The sequence below is a fragment of the Sciurus carolinensis genome, chromosome 6 (genome assembly GCF_902686445.1).
Source record: "Sciurus carolinensis chromosome 6, mSciCar1.2, whole genome shotgun sequence".
NCBI lineage: Eukaryota > Metazoa > Chordata > Mammalia > Rodentia > Sciuridae > Sciurus > Sciurus carolinensis.
Window position 1 is genome coordinate 137,406,612 of NC_062218.1, and position 24,566 is coordinate 137,431,177.

Consider the following 24,566-nt stretch of genomic DNA (forward strand, 5'->3'; position numbering starts at 1 on the left):
ATTTCTTACTTTATGTGGATAAAATTTATATAGAAAGTGATGGTTAAATAGTAGATGGCTGGCCAGAAATTTAAAAAATGAAAGTATTATCCTTCTGTGGATGCTGTTTTAGGGGTTGATAAAAGTATTTTCATATGCACATTTCTCTATTATAAACTCTTAAATCCTTTGAATTTCATTAAAAGCAATCTCAGCCAGGCACGATGGCCCACGCCTGTAATCCCAGCGGCTCCAGTGGCTGAGGCAGGAGGATCACAAATTCAAGGTCAATCTCAGTAACTTAATCAGGCCCTAAGAAATTTAGTGAGACCCTGTCTCAAAATAAAAACTAAAAACAGCTAGGGATGTGGCTCAGTGGTTAACAGTCTCTGTGTTCAATTCCCAGTTACACACACAAACTCAATGCTGTTTCAAAATGTTAGAACAGACTGGGGGAAAATCTTCATGAGGCTCCTTCAAATGAAAAAAGCAGGTAGGAGACATGAACTTGGGGGTTTTTCAAATAAACAAGACATAGTCTCTCTGGATAGTTACCACAATGAGTCCTAGGAGACCCTAAAATCCTGTCTAGCATGTAACTATTATTTCATTCTCAGTTAAATTGTGACTTCCTCTGATTGGCTGGATGGATATTAAGAGATGCAGAGAATGACATCCTAAAAAAAAATATTAGTGGCAAGAAATGTTGGCTTCTTGGGTCAATTCAAGCCTCCTGCAGAAATTCCCTGCACCCTTTCCTTTTATGCGGGACCTGTTGAGGGCAGCGGGGCACGGGAAGGCTCGAGTCCAGTCCTGTCGGAACTTGGAAGCAGGACAAGGGGGTTCGGATTGGGCCTGACTGACCCCCACAAGGGCTGAAGGCCGGGGGCCACTTCACCTGAGCCCCAGAACCGGTAGATCCGGTCCGGCCCCGCCCCGCTTCGCCTTCGGATCCTCACTAGTGGGTAGCGCGCAGGAGGGTGTGCAGGCCCGGTCCTGCCCGCCTGGCCCTGCCCGACGCGGCGGCCGTGCCCAGCGGTCCCGGCCTAGACCACCTGTGCCCGCTCTCCGCCAGCCCGCGGCGGTCAGACCAGACAGTACCGCACGTCAGCACCCGGGGGCGTCGCCTCGGGCGCCACAGGCCCGCAGTCCCCACTCTCGGCGGGAGGGGCGCGGCGTCGTCACGTGACGCCCCGCACCCACACGGCTCTAGTCACATGGGCCGCACGACCGCTGCGTCAGTCAGTCCTGGCTGCGGGAGTCGAGCCGTCGCCGCCGCCGCCAGCGGACGGGGCGGGGATCCTGGTACCAGGTCTTCGTCAGCCCGCCCCCGCCGCCTCAGTCAGCCGTCCCGGGCTGGGCCTCGCCGTCATGGAGCGGGGCGGGACCTCCCTCTCTACCGTGTGAGGTGCGCCGCCGGCGCCGCCGCCTTAGCTTTTCGAGGCCTCCGGAACCTTCTCTGCCCGCAGCCCCTCGCCCTTGGCAGCCTGTCGCCGCCCCCTGGGCGGGCCCGAATGCGCGTCCGGTGAAGGTGCAGGCCCGGCGTCGCCGCTGCCGCAGCCGCAGCCGGGAGATGGTTCGGGCCTAGCGGAGCCGGGACTGGAGGTGAGGAGGGCCGACTGACGGACTGACAGACCGGGCCGTGGGGGAGGGGAGGCCAAGTCCGCCGGGCGCTCGGGGGACCCTCTGGGCGCGGGCTGCTCCATCCGGCTTCGCCCCTCGTCTTCGCGTTCACTTCCCACCCTCCCGCAGGAAAAATCAAATAAAAAAATTAAAAAGGCTAACTTTAATCCCAGCAAATATTCCCACAAGCCCATCTTTTCGCTGTTTCTCCTTTCGTTCCTTAATCCATTCTTTCCCTCGGACAGCCCGTCGTCTGAATCGTTCCTTTTGAATACTTCTCTATTTCCAATTATTCCTGGTTAAAGAGAAAATAGGCCCAGATTCTGGCTATCATCACCCGACTAGTTCTCGCTTTCCTTCTCGCGATCCTGCGCACCTCCCCCTCTCTCCGGTCCTCTGCAAAAAAAAAAAAAAAAAAAAAAAAAAAAAAGAAAAATTTCCGCCTTCAACCAGCGAAGGGGGTTGACTTAAAATGGGAGCAGGGGGTTCAGGATTCGAATACCCTCTCCCCAACTTCTGAACCGACCTGTTACCTGGGTATCCCGGTAGCTTGTATTTGGATATTGATGTTTAGGCCTTTCCTCCTGCTGCCTGTGCTCGGGGTTAATCTCGTAATTGACGTCAGTGCTTTGTTCCTTCCACTTTGCTGTTCCTTCCACTCTTTGAGGATGGATCATGGGGTATAGGAGTTTGGGGAGTATCCTTATTGCCTTTTCATTCACAAACGACATCATTTATAGCGACTTGAAAGTACAAATCTGAAATGCGTTGTGTATGGAGTTCAAACTAAGACGAAGAGTTCGATTTAGGGTTCTTGTAGTTTTATCAGTTGCATTTCAGAATTGTGCGATTTCTTCCCTGCTGGCCACACGGAGATTTTAAACTAAGGCCAGTCCCTTTTCCAGTAACCAGTGTTTTTCTTGACGAAATCTAAGATATAGATGCCAGTAAATATGCTGTTCGTGTGACAGTTAAAATGTGTGGTCTTTTTTAGACTCAGATATGAAAAGCTTAATGCTTTGTGTCTATATTGATTCTGCAATGCTTTATGAAGTCTTCCTCTTTTTTTTTTTTTTTTTTTTGACTGCCTTTAACTTAATCAAAATTGGAATAAGAACTTTCTTAATTTGGTATTTGATAAAGTGTTTTTGTGCCTAGAATCATCTTTGGTCATACATACATAAAGAAATGTTGGCAAGTGGCCACTTGGTTTTCAACAAAGCTGGCTTCTTCACGTCTCTCAGGTTTATTTTTCCTTATTCATCACTGCATTTTTCAGTCTCTAAATAACAAAAGTCTCAAGAAATTATTTTTAATTATCTTTCAGAGTTAACTTACTAAAACTCTGGAAGCAAATTTTTTGTTTTGTTTTTAATATCCATAATTTCATTCAGCTTGAGGTGGTTTGCAGGCTGATTTTTGTTTGCTTTGTAGGAACAGTAGGCAGATTTCACTTTAGACAAAATTTTGTTCAAGTAAGGAGGACATATGGTGTCTGTGAATGACCAAGCCTTTACCGTTCAGTTGGGGGAAAAAAAGGCTGTGTTAATTGGAACGTGGTCTACTGTTCCGGGGGGTATAAAGGTGACTCCAGCAGTGCTTTGATGAAGCTTTGTAATTAAGAATTCCTAAAGACAGAATATTTTCATTCTGGTTCACTTTCTACTTGTCAGCTTCTCACATTTATTTCCATACATCCTCTTTTCTGTGTTCTTACCCTTTTTGTAACCGTTAATATATTTATTATACCTTGTATTGTGGTTTTCTTACAGATTTGTTATAGTGTTTTTAGAGCAAGTACCTTATTCCTCTTTATTGTTCCCAATATTTTATGCAGTTACTAGATTGAGTTTTAATGTGATAATGTTTTGTTATATCAGTTTATCCTATTTAAGATTTCACAAAATAGGCAATTTAAAGATAGCTGTGTGAGCAAATGATTGGTATATGAAGGGGAAAATAATGAATGCCAACTTCAGAAGGTGAGATAGATGATGAAACCTCCTAAAAGTTATATATCTTACCTTTTTTTGAAGGGGTAAGGTAAATGTCATGGTTTTATGTGTACTTGAGAGGAACAAAGAAAGCAGGCATTTCTTCTTTTATGACCATCTACTGGTTTAGAATGGAGTCTGAAATGTATGAGGCCTTCCCTTTGTAGTATTTTTCCTAAAATAAAAAAGGTGTCTCCCCCCAGCCTACCCGGGGATTGAACTCATGAGCACTTAACCACTGAACCACATCCCCAGCCCTTTTGTATATTTTATTAGAGACAGGGTCTCACTGAGTTGCTGAGGCTGGGTTTGAACTGGCAGTTCTCCTGCCTCAGCCTCCCAAGTCCCTGGGATTATAGGCATGCACCACCTTGCCCAACTCAAAGAGGTATTCTTAAGTAGAAGAGCACACCTGAACAGTGACCCAGAAGTGCAGTGTGTATCATAAAAATTGATGACTTAGATTTTATTTTTGTGTTGGCTCTGTTCTATGATAACACATATGAAAACTTTCATATATAATGTAAGGGTTTCTCAGCTCTCTTCCAATTCTTATTATATATTTTACTCATTCTCCTTTTTGTATTTCCTTTGATAAGTTGGAACAATTATATTTGATTTCTGGGAGGGTGTATCCCAGTCTCAGTTATCATGAAATAAGGTGTAGTTAGTGACTAAAGATTGTTTTAAAGCTAACCTGACCTGTTACCTTGCTGCTTTTTCCTTTAGGGTTAAAAAAAAAAAAAAAAAAAAGCACCCCCACTTGTTAGAACAACTCTGTACTTGTCCATCTTGGTTATTTGAAGCAATGTTCTAGTACATGGAAGAGTGCAGTGATAGAAATTCCAATTGTTAACTTTTGACTGATCATCTGCATTCCTTTTTGTCTTGATGTTCATTTTCACTGGCATCATATCCTGAGAATTTTAATAGTATTTGCACATAGAAAATATTAGTGCCACTAAATTTAGTTCCAAAATATTTCAAAGCATTTTAATGTTGAGATTACTTATTCTCTTTGAAGGGGAAAAAAAATCTTATTTAAGATCTGCCTGCTTTATCAGCTGTATTTTATTTAAAAATCTGTAACATAAAGAATGTTTGAAGGGTAGGCCTTGTAACTTTTTTTGGAGTGCTTAATGAACCACAGTAGTGGCTTTAGGCAGGGAGATACACCTTATTAGTGGGTACTATTTTAAGCTAATTATTTTGATAATCATTTCCTGGGACAGGTGGGAGAACCTCATGTATTCGTCTCCCAAGTTTCCATGGGGAGAAAAAAAATCAGGGACTGACAGGAATAGGTTGCCCTGGAAAACCAGTCTGGTTTGGTTACCCAGGGATTATAATGATCTGTCCTGGGGCTGCTCTGGGCCTAAATGGTTCTCCCACCATTTTGTCAGTTTGGAGTTGCCTAGTGGGTTATGACTTCACTTTGACTTTTCCTTCTCATGTCATCATTAGGGAAGGGACAGTTTTATGGGGAGAAGTGAGTATAGTTCAATACTCTGCATAGACAGATCTTCTCATCTCTGTGCAGTTACTTTGATTTCTTCCAATTGGAATATCATTTTTCCTTTCTTGTTTTCTACCTATTAAAATTTCATCTTTTTTTTTTTTTTTTTTTTTTTGCAGTGCTGGGGATTGAACCCAGGGCTTTGTGCTTGCAAGGCAAGCACTCTACCAACTGAGCTATCTCCCCAGCCCAGTTTCATCATTTTTTAAGGCCTGATGCAAGTACAATTGCCTTCCTAAAGTTTGCTTAATTCTTCATCCTCATCCAGTTGTGGTCTTTTTGCTTTGAATCCCTGTATTAGTTTGAATCTCTTATTTGTTATGCAGCTCCTATGGGATTATAGCTTGGTAGGTGACACAGCACAATGTGTCAGAAAAGATAGGCTTGTGTTATATTTCATTGTGTATCTCTAAAAGGTAGGGATTAAAATAATAATCATAATATTATACAATAAAAAATTAACACTTGTTTCTTAATATTATCCTAGCTAGTTATTCACATTTCCCTGATAGTAGTTTTGTTTTTAGCTTGTTTAAAAAAGATTCAAATAGCCGGATGTGGTGGCCCATGTCTGTAATCCCAGTGGCTCAGGCTCAGGACTTTGAGGATTGAGGATTGCGAGCCAGCCTTAGCAATTTAGTGAGGCCCTAAGCAACTCATTGAGACCCTGTCTCTAAATAAAATACAAAATAGGGCTGGGGATGTGGCCCAGTGGTTAAGCACCCCTGGGTTTAATCCCCAGTACCAAAGAAAAAAGTTCAAAATAAGGTATGTACATTACATTGGGGTAGTGTGCATCTCAACCCCCTTTTTTTTTTCTTTTAAACTTATAGGTTCTCCCCCATTTTTTTTTTTTTTTACTGCTGTTGTTCCCATACAGTTGGTTTATTGAAGAAATATGATCTTTGCCCTGTAAGATTTCTGAGTCTAGATTGTGCTGATTGCTTTCCTATGGTTTTGTGTGATATGTTCTTTTGTCTTTTTTATTTCCTGTAAATAAATAGTTACATGTAGGGGCTGGGTAGATAGCTCAGTCGGTAGAGTGCTTGCCTTGTAAGCACAAGGCCCTGGGTTTGATCCCCAGCACCCCAAAAAAAAAAAAAAAAAAAAAAAGTAGTTATATGTAGAAGCTTGATTTGATTAAGGCTTGAATTTTTCTTTTTTTTTTTTTGCGGTACTGGGGATCGAACTCAGGGCCTTGTGCTTGCGGGGCAAGCACTCTACCAGCTGAGCTATCTCCCCAGCCCTTGAATTTTTCTTTTAATGACAAGAATATTTGTTCATGTTGTGCACTTCTTATTCATTCTTAAATCTTCAGCCTGTCTTCTTATTTCTTCTTGCCAATGATAATGCTCTTGCCAAGGCCACCCTAATTTCCATATTGTGAAATTGTGTGGTCTTTGCTTAGTCCTTTACTTCTTTCTATACTTGATGTTATTAACCTCATTGATACTGTTTTATCCTTGGCTTATAATTCTGCTGCTTTCTTGCCTGTGTTTCTACTGGCTGTTGTTCCTTTGCAGACTCATAATTCTCTGATAACCCCTTGAAATTGGTTGTTTAGGATTTTAGCCTTGGCTTTCTCTTTATTCTTCTGAATTGATTTCATCCATTTCTGTTTCTTTAGATACTGTGTCACTTTTTTGTTGCTGTGATTAAAAATACCTGAGATAAGCAACTTAAAAGGAGGAAGTATGTATTTTGGCTTATGGTTTCAGTCTGTCTGCCCTGGGCCCTGTTGCTTTGGGGTTGGTGGTAAGTCGTAATGGAGGAAACTTGCCCACCTTGTGGTGGCCAGGAAGCATAGAGAGCGAGCGAGGATGGGGCCAGAGTCCCAATATCCCTTACAAGGGTGTTCCCTCAGTGACCCAACTTCCCCTCCACCTAATATTCTGCTACCTCCCAGTAGCACTACATGGTGGGGACCAATTCTTTAGCACATAACTCTTGAGGGACATCGCAGATCCATACTGCAACAGCTACTGTCTCTGAGTAATTTGTGAGCTCCAAAACTTCCGTCTGACTTAGTAGGCTTTTTGTTTTAGTTAGGAGATTGACACATCCCTAACTAAAGCAAAAGGAGGAATCTAATGGGAACATTCTGGGTATCCCGTGAATTATAAGAAAACTGACAGGCCAGCTAGAACTCAGGAACAGATATGTCCTGAGTGGTCAGGAATATTTCTTTATCTCTCATCTAAGATACAAAGTATTCACATCTTTTTGCTGCGCAGACCAACTTTAACATTTGCTAATTATCTTCTGAGTTAAAAAATTTTTTATCTTTTGCCGTCAAAGAGAGTCCCAAATCCTAGGAAAGAAATTGTTAAATTTTATGTTCACCTATGGACCATCATCTCTGGTTAGGGGGCTACATTGGAAACATTACAGGAAAAAATGGAGTAAAGAACATTCTGAAAAACAGTTATATACCATTTACCCTGTGGCTATTTGACATATATATGTAGTCCTACTTTTTCCCATATATATTTTAAATATTTTTATTTAACATAATCTTAGCTATGCATCAGCAGACAACCTCCTTTTTTGGGAGATAACCCAAATTCAGACCTAGTGACCACATGTAGAGGTCACTTTTCTCTAAATCCTGATTTTAAAAGTGATGGTCTCTATTAATCACAAGTTCAAAAACTATGGACTAAATACTAAATGTAATTATCTCTAAAAGTAACTGATTTTGAGAGTGGTGGTGGGGGGGATAAGTAAATTATGAGGATAGGGGAGAAGAACATATTAGTATCCTAAAATGTATTCCATATTTTGGTGGACAAACATGGCATAAGGTGAGTGATAGAACTGGCAAATTCATTTGTTAACTCACTTCTTTGCAAATGAAAGCCAATTGAAGGCTTTCAGCTCTGTCCACTGGGAGATGGCCCTTGTCTTTTGTCTGACACTAAGATTAACACAGAATATTTTGGAAGGAGTTTTAGGGGAGGGCAATTCCATGTTAACTTTGTACAAGAGTCAGCAAACTGTGGTCAGTAGACTCAATACAGCCTCTTTTGTATGGCCTGTGAGCTAATAAAGATTTATATTTTTAATTAGGGGAAAAAAATCAAAAGAATATTTTTGGCTGGTGAATAGTATAGGAAACTCAAATTTTAGTGTCTGTAAAGTTCCATTGGGACACTCTACTCCCATTTGTTTTATGTATTGTCTGTGACTGTTTTGCTGCTAAATGGCAGTGTTGAGTATGAGTATATGGCCTGCCAAGCCTAAAATATTTACTGTTCTGTCCTAAAATATTTAGGTGACAGCTAAGTGCAATGGCACACACCTGTAATCCCAGCTACTTGGTAAACTGAGGTAGGAAGACTGGTTTCAAGCCAGACTGGGCAATTTAATGAAACCTTGTCTCTTTTTTTTTTTTTTTTAATGCGGTGCTGGGGATTGAACCCATGGCCTTGTGCTTGCAAGGCAAGCACTCGAAACCTTGTCTCATAATCATGAAAAGGGCTGGGGATGTAGTTCACTAGTATGAAAAAAAGATACATGATGTATGTATAACATATTATGTATACTTACATAAAAAACATATGTAATATGTAATGCTAAATATACTATACTATATAGTGTGCTGTATATATATAACATACTACTTAATAGACTATTATTATTTAAATAGTATATAAATAGGTGGCATCTTGGCACACTGACCTAGCTTGAATTGGGCATTCAGAGGCCTGTCAACTGTACCCTGAGGGTGGGTCATACTGCAGAGTAGATTGTAACATGTCTGCTCTTACTGTAGCTATGTGAATGGGGGAGAACGAAGTTGTAGAGTGCTGTCTAGCACTTAGAAGGCTCTGGGTTTGGCCCCCATGCCTCCAAAAAACAAGAGCAGCAAAAAAACGGGATGAGATGAGGCTAGAAGCTGATCACATAATCCCTATAAGTGTTCAGCATGTACAGATTAACTGCTCTTCTACCTTCTACTTCTCAATCCCCTCACCCCCATATTCTGCCCTAGTCTGCTCTTTTTTTTTTTTTTTGCCCTGGGAAATTATACCACTATCATCACTTTTTCCAGAAACCTTAAATAGTCCTTCTTTCCTTTGTTTGTCCTTGATTCTAGGGATTGAATCCAGGGTGCTTTACCACTGAACTACATCCTCAGCCTTTTTTGTTTTTTATTTTTGGTGTCATTTTTAATGTTATTTAAAATTTTGTTTTGCATTTGATTTTTAAAGTTATTTTAGTTTTACAGTTTTATCAGCTGCAAATATGAGTTTGTACGTAATTTTTTGTTTCTACTGTTTTATTAACATAATAGTAAAAATAATTGAAGTCAGCCCTCAGGTTCTGGGAAATTTCATTTTCATTGAAATAGTGTCCTTATCTTTTGCATTGGAGAAACAAACTCTCGGGTCTAGTCCAGTCCCTTGTATCTCTCCAGTCATATCCTTTATTTTGCACCCCACTGCCAACCCTGTTTTCCAACTGCACTTGATCCACCTCCTCTCCTTGCCCAACTCTCTCCTCTTCTGGTTTGTTGCACGTTTTCTCTGTCTAGAACACACAACACTTCCCTCTTGTCACCTTTCTGTAGTCAAGCTAACTGCAACCAAATCTTAGAGATGAAAGGTACTTTGATTTCTTATGTCCTTAGCCCTAGAGTAATGTCTCGCTCAATATGTATACTAGCTTAGTAGTTGGTGTGTTAACCATTTTATCTTATATTTTAACCATTTTATCTGAAAAGACAGATTTTACTCATTTGGTGAATATTTGAGAGCACAGGGTTTAGGTCGAAATAGAAATTGATCTTTTCTATACAGTGTTTTTTTGTACATATGTTGTTTTTTCTTTTAGGCACATTCTTTTAGACACTTACTTTAAAAATAACAATTCACAATCCTGGTTACTTGAGAGGCTGAGACAGGAAGATTGCAAGTTTGAGGCCAGTCTCAGCAACTTAGTAAGACCTTGTCTCAAGATAGAAAAAGGGTTGGGGATATATAGCTCAGTGATAAAGCACCGCTGGGTTAAATCCCCAGTACTAAAACAAAAACAATAATTCAGTTAGTATTATTAATATTTTGATTGACTAAATAACATGTCACATACAGAAAAAAAGAAGGCCTACTCTTTTTTGTTGTTGTTATTGTTGTTTTGGGGATTGAACCCAGGATGCTTAACCACTGAGCCAAGACCCCGGCCCTTTTCATTTTTTTATTTTGAGACAGGAACTCATTAAGTTGCTGAGGCTAATCTTGAATTTGGTGTCCTCCTATTTCAGCCTCCTGAATTGCATAGGCATGTGCCACTCACTGTGCCAACTTGATATTTTGATTTGGCTCTTGGGACAGTAACACCACAGTTGTGACCTTGATAAAATTTGAAAAGACTTGAGTATTTGTTATATGTCAATAGTTGTGATAAGTACTGGAAGCCAAGAGGCCAAGTTGAATGACAACTATTTCTTTCTCTTCAAAAGCTTATAATAGGACTGAGGATATAACTCATTTGGTAGAGTGCTTGCCTCACAAGCATAAGGCTCTGGGTTCAATCCCCAGCACCGAAAAAAAAAAAAAAAAAAAAAAAAAAGCTTATAATGTGGAAGTGAGTAGGGAATGGAGATAGAATAACAGTAAATACAGTAACCCTAATGTAGAGCAAGTGTTAAATGCCAAATGAGATATCCCCCCCACCAAAAAAAATGCTTTGGGAAATGAGGGATTTTAATGGCAGAGAAATTTTGGAATGTGTCTTGAAGGAAATGGGGTATGTGGTGAACTTTGAAATGGATGTATTTGGAAGGGGGGAAAAAGGAGGACATTCTAGGTAGAGGAATTTAAAGTCTTGGATTTGAATGTATGTAGGCTATTTTCAGATTCATAAAGACTGAAGACTTTATAAAAGTGGTAAGAACTGGAAGTATGGGGCTGCAGTTGCAGCTCAGTGGTAAAGTGCTTGCCTAGCATATGTGAAGCAGTGCGTTTGATCCTCAGCACCATTTAATAAATAAATAAATAAATAAATAAATAAATAAATAAATAAAATAAAGGTCTTGTGTCCATCTACAATTAAAAAAAAATTTATGGACAGTTTTAAATCCTGGGATGAGAATTTTGGAGTTAGATTTTGTACAGAACTTGGAGTTACTGTTTATTTGTGGTACTGGTATCAAACCCATACTTTCTTGCTTATTTATTTTCCACACGGGGGATTAAACCCAGGGGCACCCTTCCACTAAGCTATATTCCCCATCCTTTTATTCTTTTCTTTTTTCTCTTTTCTTTTCTCTTTCCTTCCTTTCTTCCTTCCTCTTTCTTTCTTTTTTTAATTCTGAGACATCATCTCTCTAAATTGCCAGAGACTGGCCTCAGATTTGTAATCTTCTGCCTTAGTTTTTCTTGCCTGTGGGATTACAGGCATGCATGTTTGCAACTGGCTTATTAATGATTTTTAAGCAGAAGAATGTCTTAATTAGATCTGTTTATTATAAAGATAAAAAAGAAATTATTCATATGTAATTACAGAAATTCCAGATAACCTTTTTGAAAATTGGATATTTGTATATTTTAAGAAACTGAGTCAAAAGATTGTTTTATTATTTATAAAAGAAAAGAAAGCTTGATTTTTAACCATCCTCTTTCTCCATGAAGGACAATGAGGACAAAGGATAGTAACTGCAGAGATACGGGAACAGTGAGGCTTTTTTTTGACACTGAGGGTGGAATGCAGGGTTTTGTACTTGCTCTCCACCCCCCCCACCCCCCTCCTTCCTAACCTGTCTCTTTCTTTCAAGAATATGTTTGAATGTTGGTGGAAAGGATTCAAAGAGTTAATTGGAGAGAGGGACAAGTTGAATTTGTCAGAGAGAAGGCTGTAATTGATAAAGATCCAGAACAGTGATAATTTTGGTTTACTGTTGTTGTTTTTGTTTGCGTTACTAGGGTATGGGCACTCTACCACTAGGCTACATCTCTGGCTCATTTTATTTTGTTTTTTCATCCCCTTTCCCGTTCCTCCTCCCTTTTTCCTTGGTTCCCTTTCCTTTACTGATCTTCTATTTATTTGTAGCTTTTTTTTTTTTAAAAAAATTATACCTTGTCCATATGTATAAAGGGTGAGATTCACTGTGGTGTAGTCACATATGTACATAGGAAAGTTTATTCATTCTACCAAACCGTTCTTCTACCCCTCAGTCCCCTTCTACTCCACTGATCTCTCTTCTGTTTTCATGGGAACCCCCCCTTTCTTTCTTTTTTCTTTTTTTCTCCTTTTTATTCTGAGACAGGTCTCGCTAAATTGCTGAGGCTGGCCCCAAATTTGGCAGTCCCCCTGCTTCATTCTTCCATGTCGCTGGAATTTCAGGCATATGCCACTTTGCCCAGTGATCTTTGATAGGAAGAAATATTTTTTTCTTTTGTAACCTGGAAGAAAGAATAGGTATAAATGCTGATAGTTTGAGAGTTGATGGTTGATTATAAGAAGGTGTCTGTCTGATTTTTAATATTCCTTTTCTGTATCTTTGTCCAGTAATATAAGATCATTTGTGGAATGGAATTTAGGATTGGGGAAAGTCATAAGACTCCATGAAATACTTTGGCAGAATAGGAAAGAACATTTACCAAGAAAGATTGTACAGTTTCTGGGAAGCTTCGAGCACCTAACTGAGAGTGATTATGAAACAGGATGATGAGAAATTCAGATGATACATAAAGATGGATTAAGAGCCGGGTGTAGTAGCACATTCCTGTAATCCCAGTGGCTCTGGAGGCTGAGGCAGGAGAATTGCAAGTGCAAAGCCAGCCTCAGCAATTTAGCAAGGCCCTGAGCAACTCAGGGAGATCCTGTCTCTAAATAAAATATAAAAAAGGAGCGGGGATGTGGCTCTGTGGTTAAGAGCCCCCTGAGTTCAATCCCTGGTAGCCCCCCACCAAAAAAAAAAAAGTGATAAGAAAGCAAAAATGGTATGGAATTGTTATCTTTCATATTTTGCACTACATTATTTTAAATCTGAATACTAAGGGCTGGCAATGTATGGTGGGAGAGTGCTTGCCTAGCATGTGTGCAGCGCTGGGTTGGATCCTCCAGCTCTGGGGATGTGGGAAGTAAATATATAAATAAGATGCATATCACATATATCACATCATAGTCATGGTATATGTATGTCATGATGTATATGTATGTATCTTAGCTAACTTTGGGGCAAGAATCCCTCTATAAAACATCATCTTGGAATTTGATGTTTTGTTGATTTGCATTTGATCTTTAGGTGTGCAACCTTTTTTTTTTTCCTGCCTAGTAGGAAGTGATCTCTTCAGGCTCTCATGGGTAGAAAACTCCTGACAAACGAGGCACAGAGGGATTCCTGTACTCATGAGGCTTTAATGCAGTGTTGTGGTAAAATTATAATTGAGTAGCAGTTGTAATATACTGAGTTTAAAAATAATTGAAATCTTGGCTCAAGTCTCATTTTGACTTTTAAAGTTTTAAATCTTTCAATGTGTTTGTTGAATGGCCCCATTTTCCAGTAGGATAATTTAGAAGACAATAATTGAAAAGAAAAAAAAGAAAGAAACATAGTGACAGATTCAGTGCACCACCTGAAAGGGACAGGTTAAAGTAACACATTTTACTCTAATCTATTTTTAACATTTTTAAAACTTAAAGTTTAAAAAAATTTTAAAACTAATACCAGTGTATAAAAATTATAGAAGATGAATTTCTGATTAATTGGGATTGGATATTTAAATTTTTATTTTTATTATGTACTCACGGATTTTTTTATTATGGTAAAATATACATAGCATAAAATTTGTCATTTTACTTGTATTCTTCCATTTTAGTCACTTTACAAGTTTGTGGTATTAAGTTTATTCACAGTGTTGTGTAATTGTCACCACTATTTCTAGTTCTTTATCATATGAAACAAATTCTTACAAATAGTGTACAATATTTTCCCATTGCCCCCATCTCTGTTCTTTCTAAGAATTTGCCCATTCCAAGGTTTGTATTAAGTGGAATCATACGATATGTCTTTTAGCGTCTGTAGTTTATTTCACATAGCTTAGTGTTTTCCAGGTTTGTTCATATTGTGGAGTGTATCAGTTTTTCATTCCCTTTTTTGACCCAGTAGTACTCTATTATATGTGTATGCCACATTTTTCTTAACCACTTATCTATTAGCGATCACTGGGTTTTTTCCCATCTTTTGGCATTGTGAATAATGTTACTATGAACATTGGTGTACAGGATCCTAGTCCTTACTTTTGATTGTTTGCGGTATATGCCTGAGAGTAAAATTGCTGTTTCATATGGTAATTCTGTTAAAGTTTTTAAGGAATCACCAAACTGTTTTCTGTGTATCCACCAGCAGTGCACAAGTGTCCAGTTTCTCTACTTTTTTGCCAACACTGGTTATTTTCTGGAATTTTTTTTTTTGGGGGGGGGGGTTTCCAGGGGTTGAACTGGGTTGGTGGGGGGAGGCATTCAACTACTGAACCACATCCCCAGCCCTGTGTTGTATTTTATTTAGAGACAGGGTCTCACTGAGGCTGGCTGTAAACTCCTGACCCGTTGGGATTACAGGCCTGGCTGGATTTTTTTTTTTTTTTTTAATAAGCGTCTTAATGGGTGTATCTCACTATGATTTTGATTTGCATTTCCCTAGTGAGTAATGATAATTGAGCATCTCTCCATATGTTTATTTTGGCTATTTATGTATCTTCTTTGAAGAAATATTAGTTCACATCAGCCTGGAGATATAGCTCTGGTAGAGTACTTGCCTTAATATTTGCTAGGTCCTGAGTTCTGTCTCCAGCACTGCAAAAAATACATGTTTATTCAAGTTCTTTGCTCATTTAAAAATTGTGTTGTAGCACTCTTGTGGAAAATCAATTCTGAATGTTAGTCATATTTCTGAAATATTTTATTGACATATATGTTTGTGGTATGTTTTGAAATTGGGAAGTGTGCACTTTTCCAACTTTGTTGTTGAGCAAGATTATTTTGGCTAGTCTGGGTCTTTTGATCCAGAATATCTGTGAATTTTAGAATCAGCTCATCAGTTTCTACACAGTTAGCTGGGATTTTGATAGGGCTTATGATTGCATTTTGGATCCCTTTGGTGAGTTACTACCATCTTAACATTAAATCTTCCAGTTCACGAACATAGACTGACTTTCCATTTTATTTAGTTCTTCTTTAATTTCTTTCAATAATGTTTTGTAGTTTTCACAGTGTTTCATAGTTTGCACTTCTTTTGTTCAATTTATTGCTAAGTATTTTATTCCTCTTGATAATATTACAAGTGGAATTGTTTTTCATGTAAGTGGAATTTCATTTTTGGTTTGTTTATTGCTGCTATATAAAAATGCAGAAGACTTTGTGTGTTGACCCTCTTTCCTGCAACCTGCTGAACTTGATAATTAGTGCTAATAGATTTTATTGGATTCTTAATGATTTTTTTAACATACAGGATCATTATTTTACTTCTTCCTTTCCAGTATTGATGCCTTTTAATTTCTTTTTCTTGCCTATTTCTCTGGCAGGAACCTTCAGTACAGTGTTCAATAAAAGCAGACATCTTTATCTTCAGGGAAACGATTTACTCTTTCCATTAAGTGTGATGTGGCCAGGTGTGGTGTCGAATGCCTTAATCCCAGTGGCTTGGGAGGCTGAGACAGGAGGATCATGAGTTCAAAGCCAGCCTCAGTGAGACCCTGTCTCTAACTAAAGTACAAAAAAGGACTGGGGATGTGACTCAGAGGTTAAGTCACCCTAAGTTCAATCCCTGCTGTTGCCCCCCCACCCCCCAAAAAGTGTGATGTGAGCTGTGTGTTTTTTGTAGATGCCCTTTATTAGATTGGGAAAGTTTGATTCCAAGTTTGTTGAGTGATTGAAAGAACTTTAAAATTTGACAGATGTTTTCCTGCTTTTGTTGAAATGACCATGTGATATCTGTCTTCTATTAATGTGGTATATTAATTGATATTTGAATGTTAAATCAACCTGTTTTGCAGGAATGAGTCTCATGTGGTCATGATAAATAATACTTTTATATATTGCTGAATTCAATTTGCTAGTATTTTGATGAGGATTTTTGAATGTATAAGATTTTTCTGATTTGTAGTTTTCTTGTAATGTATTAATTACCACATGTGAATTTCTCAGTTTTCCTTTTGTTCTTGATTTCTAATTTAATTCCATTGTGATTACTTTTTATTGAAGATAAAACTGAGGTTTAGAAGTTACTTGCCTAAGTCATGTATCTAGTATGTTATATAACCAGAAGTAAAAATTAGGTATGCTTAATTATCCCATCTAGCAAATTTCAGTGTCTCAACTATTTATAGTTCAATTGAAGTTTGAACCTTACAATACTTCAAGATATTTAAGAAGTTAATTAAAAGTTAATTGCCTGTGTTAATTTTTTAAAATATTTTGTTACTAAACAGTTTATGTTTGATAATTTTTGTAGGCAGAGCTACTGCTCTATTTCTAAATAATCCATATCCACAAATAGTTCTTGTTTATAACTAAACCACCCAGATCACCTGTGGTTTAAGGAATTGTGCATTGGGAATTAAAGGGTCTTCTTGAAAATTAGTACCTTGACCTCTTTGATCTTGATTGTGTAAGAATAAAGGGGGACCTCTTTTCTTTAAAATATTCATTCAACAGATAGGTATTGCACATGAATTCTTCTCGAAGTTCTTTTGAGATTAATATTGAACCCAGGGGTGCTTTCCCACTGAGCTACATTCCTGGCCTTTATTTTACTTATTTTTTTTTTTTGTGTGTGTGGTGCTGGGGATTTGAACCCAGGGCCTTGTGCTTGCGAGGCAAGCACTGAGCTATAGCCCCAGCCCCTATTTTTACTTTTTATTTTTAGACAGGGTCTCATAAGTTGCTTAGGGTCTCACTAAGTTTCTTAGACTGGCCTCGTACTTGCTATCCTCCTACCTTAACCTCCCAAGTAGCTGGGATTACAGTTGTGTGAGATTAACATATATATAATTTTTGTGTGTGTGTGTGGTACCAGGGATTGAATCTAGGGGTGCTTAACTACTAAACAACATCCCCAGACCATTCATCTTTTTTTTTGAGCCAGGGTCTCACAAAGTTACTTAGGACCTTGCTTAATTGCTGAGTCTGGCTTTGAACTTGCTCTCCTGCCTCAGCCTCCCAAGTTATTAGGATTACAGGCATGCACCACCACACCTGACTGAGATTAATACTTAACCCTCTCTGATTTTCTTCCTTTTTACCAAGAAGTAAAAGATGTTGAGAAATGTAAATGACTGAGAAATAGCCTCTTCCTGACCAGGATGGAGTAGGTAGTAGAAGATGGATGAGATTTATAATACAGTAGTCTCCCCTTACCTGTGGTTTTGCTTTCCATGCTTTCAGTTACCTGGGGTTGACTAGGTTCTGAAAATATTAAATACAATTCTGGAAATAATTCATACATTTTAAATTGCACATTCTTAGTATCATTATGAACTCTCACACCATCCTACTCCATTTCACCTGGGACATGAATCAACCCTTTGTCCAGCATATCTACTCTGTATATACTACTCTCTTCTTTGTCACTTAGAATCTGTCTTATTTATCAGATCAACTGTTGTGGTATCACAGTGTTTGTGTTCAAGCAACCCTTATTTTACTTAATGACTCCAAATTGCTAGCATTGCTATGCCAAAGAGAAGCCATGAGATGGTTCCTTGAAGTAAAAAGGTGAAAAGTTCTCAAGATCTATGGTAAGAACAAACCTGTGAAATTGTGAAGAAGGAAAAAGAAATTTGTTTCTTTTATTATTATATCTTAAAGTGCCAAACTTACTGTCAGTGTGTGTCAAGGGGTGTAGTTAAGATGGAAAAGGCACTAAATTTGTTGTAACATGTTGTACTAGAAAGCATTGAGCTGGAATTGAATGCAGTGGTACTCCACCACTGAGCTACATCCCTGGTACTTATTTATTTATTTTTCATACCCATGTGACTTTTTAATTTTTTTTAAATTTTGAGATAAGTCTTCCTAAGTTCTCAGACTTGCCTTGATATTCTCTTTTATTATTAGCTACTATTGTCAGTGTCTTCCTGTACCTAATTTATAAATTAAAATTTTATCATAGATTTGCATTTGTAGGAAAAATGGTGTTTGTAGGGTTCAGTACTATCTGATTGTAAGCAGCCACTGGGGATCTTGTTAAGGGTAGTCTAACTGCACTAGGTATTGGAGGCTGCCTACCAAAGCCAGCCCTTTCCTTTTCTTTAGTACCCAAATCCCATGTTGTCTATAGTAAGACTCAGTTTGAGTTTCTTTGGATACAGGTTAAGCATTTCTAATCTGAAATCTGAGATGGAGTGGGATGGTGTTTGGATTTTGGAGCATTTTAGTTTTTCACATTAGGACTGTCCAATTGGCAAAGTCTATGTAAATATTCCAAAAGTGGAAAAACTCCAATATCTGAAACACTTCAGATAAGGGTTCTCAACCTGGCTCGATAACAGAAATAAAGATATAGATAGAACAGAGTCTTGTAGTATAGAACTTTAAATTTATTTACTAAGATTTTACTTACTTCACAGAAATAAAAAAAAATGGAAAACTCCCGGACTAAACAGGTATAAATCAAGGTGAAAGGAAAGAAAACATTCAGAAACAAGTAAGAGACTTGGAGAAAGTATTGACACTTTATGACAACTGCAGTAAGGTTTGTATCTTAATATGCAGAGATTGAAGAGAGGTTAGGAATGGCCTGAGGCTAGAATTCAGGAGTAAGCCTGGAGGAGAAGGAGGCCCCTTCAGGTTACCTGAAAATCACTAGTTAGGATACACAGTTTAATATAGTGTTTTTTGTTTTTTTTTTAATATATTTTTTAGTTGTTGATGGACCTCTATTTTCTTTATTTTTATGTGGTGCTGAGAATTGAACCCAGCGCCTCACACATGCTAGGCAAGTGCTCTGTCACTGAGCCACAACCCCAGCCCTAATATAGTGTTTAATTTTAATTTTTTTTTCTTTTTTTGTGGTGCTGGGGATTGAACCCAAGGCCTTGTGCATGCAAGGCAAGCAAGCACTCTCCCAACTGAGCTATATCCCCAGCCTTAATCTTGTGTTGTTGTAGTTCTCAGTTGAGATAGATGACAAGTTGGAAAAGCATATTTATCACTTCAATAGAAAAATAGACAGCAGACTTGAATCAGCAGTTCATAAAAGAAGAAATACAAACAGCTAAGTAATACATGAAAAGGCTATGCACTCAAACCACTTATCAGAAATTCAGTGGAATGCAGTCTACTCTTGTAAGGTCAAGAAACATCTGTGTCGTTTGTCATTTTATCTTATCTCCTGGCAAGTGCCCAGCAATTCTAGTTAGGCTCATATATTTGTCGCATAAATGAGATAAGCAAATGACACTAGTTTTTTTTTTTTTTTTTGCTTTCTTGGAGGGTTAAAGGTCACTTTCATACTCTGTTGGTGGAACTGTGTTTTTTTTTTTTTTTTTTTTTTGCAGTGCTGGGGATTGAACCCAGGGCCTTGTGCTTGCAAGGCAAGCACGCTACCAACTGAGCTATATCCCCAGCCCTGGAACTGTTAATTGATGAAATCTATTTAGAAAGCAGTTCAGTGATAAAATGGTATAGCATATACTCTTTACTCAACAATTCCACATCTAGGAATTTATCCCATGGTGAAATAAGAGTGTGCTCTTATGTGCACATGATCATTATTGTGTTTGTATTACTAGATTCTAGATACAACCCAATTATCTATGAGGTGGTTTCTGGTTAAAGAAATACTATACAGTCATTAAAAGTATGAGGGAAACATTTATGTAAGACTTAATATGTAAAATAATTTCTACAACATTTAAAACGTATGTGAGTCAGATGCACTTGTGCACACCTGTAATCCCAGGTATTGAGGAGGCCAAGGCAGAACGACCACTTGAGCTCAGGAATTCTGGGTAAGCCTGGGCAATATATTGAGACCCTTTCTCAAAACACGAAAAAAGAAACTGTACAAACAAATACATGTGTGTGATTATATTTCTCCTCACAATATTCATAGTTTATTTGGAGGGAGCAAAATTTTGATTTTTTTTTTTTTTCTGCTTTATATTTAACCATAGTAGAGGTTTTTTGTTTGTTTGTTTTTTTGAGATAGGATCTAGCTGTGTTGCCCAGGTTGGCCTGAAACCACTGGGCTCAAGTGATCCTGCTTGCCTCTACCTCCCGGGTAGCTGAGACTTGAAACTGCCACAAACCACTACACTAGTTTCTGAACATATTGCAAAAATTAATTCGTATAATGGGAATATATATATATATATGTTTTTTTTCATCTTTTGAAAAATATTGTGGAAAGAGCTCTCTTTATTTACATTTATAAAACCAGCCAAAACATTTACTGAGGACCAAGAAAGATTTATCTATGTAGGAAGACAGTCTACATTCTGTGTAGAAAAACTGGATATTCAGGTTTCAATTTTCTTGAGGTTAGCTCCTCAGAATTCTGAGTTATTTGTGTATCTGATTCTTATCTATATCTAACATATTTTACATATTTACTCCAAAGAAATAATTAGGGTGATTTGTAATTTTGGTAGTATTTTGAAAAATAACGGGCTTTTCTCTTGTTCTTCTTTTTTTAAAAATATTTGTTTTTTTAGTTGTTGATGGACCTTTATTTTATTCATTTACTTATGTGAGGTGCTGAGACTCGAACCCAGTGCCTCACACACTGAGCCACAACCCCAGTCCTTTGTTGCTTTTCTGTTTGTGTACTTTCATTAAAGCCCATGTGTGTATGTGTGTTGATGTAAGTTTGTTTGTAGTGGTTCTAATTCTAGTGTTAGCCAAGAAAAAAGAAAAGTGAACAGTTTTAATTTTGCTTTTTATGTTTTGGAGACAGGGTCTTGTTAAGTTACTGAGACTGGTCTGTAACTGGTTTTCCTCCTACCTCAGCCTCCTAAGTACCTGGAATTACAGGCATGTGCCCATCGTGCCTGGTTTGAACAATTTTAATTCCAGCACTGGTCAAAATTTAAAAAAAAGTAAACCATGGAACAAAAGTAAGGGATTGGTTAAATTAGGTTGAATAAATATTGTTCTTCTGTTCCTTTTATCTCACTTTTAGAATCAGATATACAACTGCATGTGAAATGTGTGTGCACGTGCAAAATGACTCTTATTTCCTCAGAGATGGATCATTCACAATATGTATGTTGTGCTGTATTTAGTTTTTCTCAAATGAAAGTATTGTGGAAATTCCTCCAAGATAATTGGCAAAGATTAACCTCATTTATTTTAAAAGTTGATAGTTTATCATATGGATGGACCATTGTTTATTTGACTCCTTCCCTGTTTGATTGGGTTTTCAGTTACTTTCAGCTATTCTTCCAGTAAAACCAGTCTGTAGTGAATAATCCGTGCTTTTAGTTCTGTGAGATAAGCTGTCAGTAAGTGAAGCTGCTCCACTGAAGAAGTCATCCGTTTTTTTCTGGTTGAATTTGAAATCTGTCTTCATTATTTTGTTATCTTCAGCACATCAAAAAAAGTGCTTAACTCTAATTGTTGTTGTTATTAAGTGAAACACTTTTCCCATTCATTTGGTTTCATGTACTTTTGAATTTATTTCTGCCCTCTCTTTTGTTTTACTGATCAGTTTGTTAATTTCTGTACACTATCATGCTATTTTGATAACAGAGATGACTTTATAATAAATTTACTGTGTAGTGAGGCAAAGTATTTTTGTTCCGGTTCTCCTCCCCGTGCTTTCTGTTTTCTGATCTTTCAGGATTTTAGTAGATGCTTGTTACATGCTTATTACGTTAATAAGTGAAAAATATTAAATCTTGCTTTAGAAAAATTAGGTTTGCTCATTTAGCCCAGGGAAATTGATGTTGTTAATGGTGTTGCTTCCTAGCCAGGCATGGTACTGCAGTGTAACTCCCTCAAGTGTTGTAAATAATGATACAGAGGAGGAGTTGGGAAAATTGGATGATCATTGTGAATTTGGAAGGGCAGGGTGAGGGTGGTTCAGCTTAAGCATGAGAGGAATACTTTAGGCTTTAGAGAAGGAATAGTGTGACAGTGAGTCCCAAAAAATGAAAAATGCTGTGAAGACCCTTAGTGCTCTACTTCATAGACTTTATCATCCTTTTCCTCCCACCTTTTATTTCTTTTTTTTTTGTGGTGCTGAGAATTTGAACCCAGGGCCTTGTGCTTGCAAGGCAAGCACTCTACCAACTGAGCTATATTCCCAGCCCCCACCTTTTATTTCAAAAACTTTCAAACATGGCAAGGAAAGTATAGTGATTATCCATCTACACTTTACCCAGGTGGAACAGTTTTAATAACTTTACTGTCATTGTTGCAGCTCCGCTCCTCCTAGTCCTCTTTCAACCCCATGCCACTACTCTGAAACATACTAGATATATATTTGGACAGTCTGAACCATTTGAGAGTTGCAAACATGACATGTCACCTGTTTACTTAGTATGTATATGCTAAGAGTCAAGGACAAGCTCTTGCATAACCAAATGTAGTTAATTAACATAGTTGAGAAACATTGACAAGATATCTGAAATGTGGTCTATATTCATATTTCCCCCAAGTTTTCCAGTAATGCCCTTGAGAAGCATCCCCACTCAGAATCTAGAATTTGGGAAATGAAGGGTCATATGTTACATGTAGATTTTGATTCTCTTTAGTGGAGAAATAATCCTCATCCCCCCCCCCCTTCTTTTTTAATATGATACTAGTCCAGACTATTTTCACAGAATGTTCCTCAAATTAGGTTTTAAACTATTGCAAGTCATTTTAGTCTCACTTTGTACCTTCCCTGCTGCAGCCTGGAATATGCTATTTCTCTAAGAATTCCTCTTTCTTTTTAGTGGGGAATAATGTTAGAAATCAAAATGCAGGTGTGGGAGTTTCTCCTTTCTGTTGGGTATCACTGTGTGTCTCAACTTTTTCAGCAGACAGAGCCAGTGAGACAGGTGTGTGTGTGTGTGTGTGTGTGTGTGTGATACACACCTAACACACACACTAGTGTATATATATATATATATATACACATATATGTGGTGTGTGTGTATATATATGTATGTATTTATATATATATATACACACATGGATAGAGCCAGATACTATACATACATATTCATATATATGTGTGTGTACATGTATGTATTATTTTATTTTTAAAAAGTTTTTTTGTAGTTGTAGATGGACAGAATGCCTTGATTTTGTTTATTTTTATGTGGTGCCAAGGATCAAACCCAGTATCTCACACATGCTAGGCAAGCACTCTGCCTCTGAGCCCCAGCCCTATATATATTATTTTAAACCTACAATTTTATAATAGTACTACCCCAGTGTTCTTTTTCTCCTTATTCTGTTTCTCTCTTCTCTAGTAGCAAGATCTGTGGTTCCCCTTAACTCAATTTAGTATTCATTTGCTCAGTCTCTAGCGGTTTCATTGCTACACCATTATCGTGAGCAGCACCAAACCTACTAAATAAAGTTGAAGATTTTTAAAAATTTTTTTCTGTCCATAGAGTATTGCTTATAATTAATGTATCATTTTAACATAGGTACTTCATGGGTACCTAAAACAATTTACCTTAAGTATTAAAAATATTTAATCTAGGGTTGAAGAAGCAGCTTTGGGGAAGGCACTTGCCTAGCACGTGAGACCCTTAGTTCTGTCCCCAGAACCACCACCACCAAAAACAAAAAAACTAGTCCCACAGATTTTGTTATGATGTAACAGTGTGTTAATTTTAATTGAGCCTTATTTTAGTACAATAATAGCGAGTGTCCAGCAGGATATTTATAAAATAGTTTTGCTATTATAGAAGAGATATATTAATGTTGAGTTCAGACTACTAGAATTATTGATATAGAGGCAAACTTTATTTATTTTAGGCAGAGATACTGATGTTCAGAGACACAGGAAAAATGGAATTTATAAATTATATACAAAAAATAAGTCAGATCAGGAAATAAATAGAAAGTAAGATCTATAACTGGGGTATTTACTCTTATAAGCAATCAGTTAGCTTAGTTCTGAGTTTCCTGGCAATCTTATTAAAAGATAGAATATTCAGTTCCATGATTTCATTGCTTCAGAAAAGAAAACAAATTTTCTTTGGTGTTAAATTGTAGAAGGAGTTTTATTCTGGGAATTACATCTATTTTTACAACAAATATGCAGTATCTCTCTTGCACTCTCAGTTTTGTTTGTTTGTTTGTTTTTTTTTTTTGGGTGCTTTGTGCTTGCAAGGCAAGCACTCTCGACTGAGCTATCTCCCCAGCCCCTTGATTTGTTTTTAAGATGGGGTTTTACTCAATTGCTCAGGCTATCCCTGAACTCTTAGGCTTAAGCAAACCTCCTCCCTTAGCCTCCAAAATAACTGGTACTATGGGTACATATTACTGCACCTGGTTTGTACAAATAT

General features: G+C 37.8%; 1 protein-coding gene across 3 annotated transcripts in view; it reads left to right on the forward strand.

Moving 5' to 3' along the window:
• Positions 1 to 1,238: 1,238 nt before the first annotated feature.
• Positions 1,239 to 24,566, forward strand: part of Aff4 (ALF transcription elongation factor 4) — an 82,505-nt gene continuing 59,177 nt past the window's right edge. For all 3 annotated transcript variants that reach the window (XM_047555038.1, XM_047555037.1, XM_047555039.1), the window contains exon 1: positions 1,239 to 1,584. The gene's annotated coding sequence lies outside the window, so the exon portion shown is untranslated. The remainder of the gene's footprint in view (positions 1,585 to 24,566) is intronic.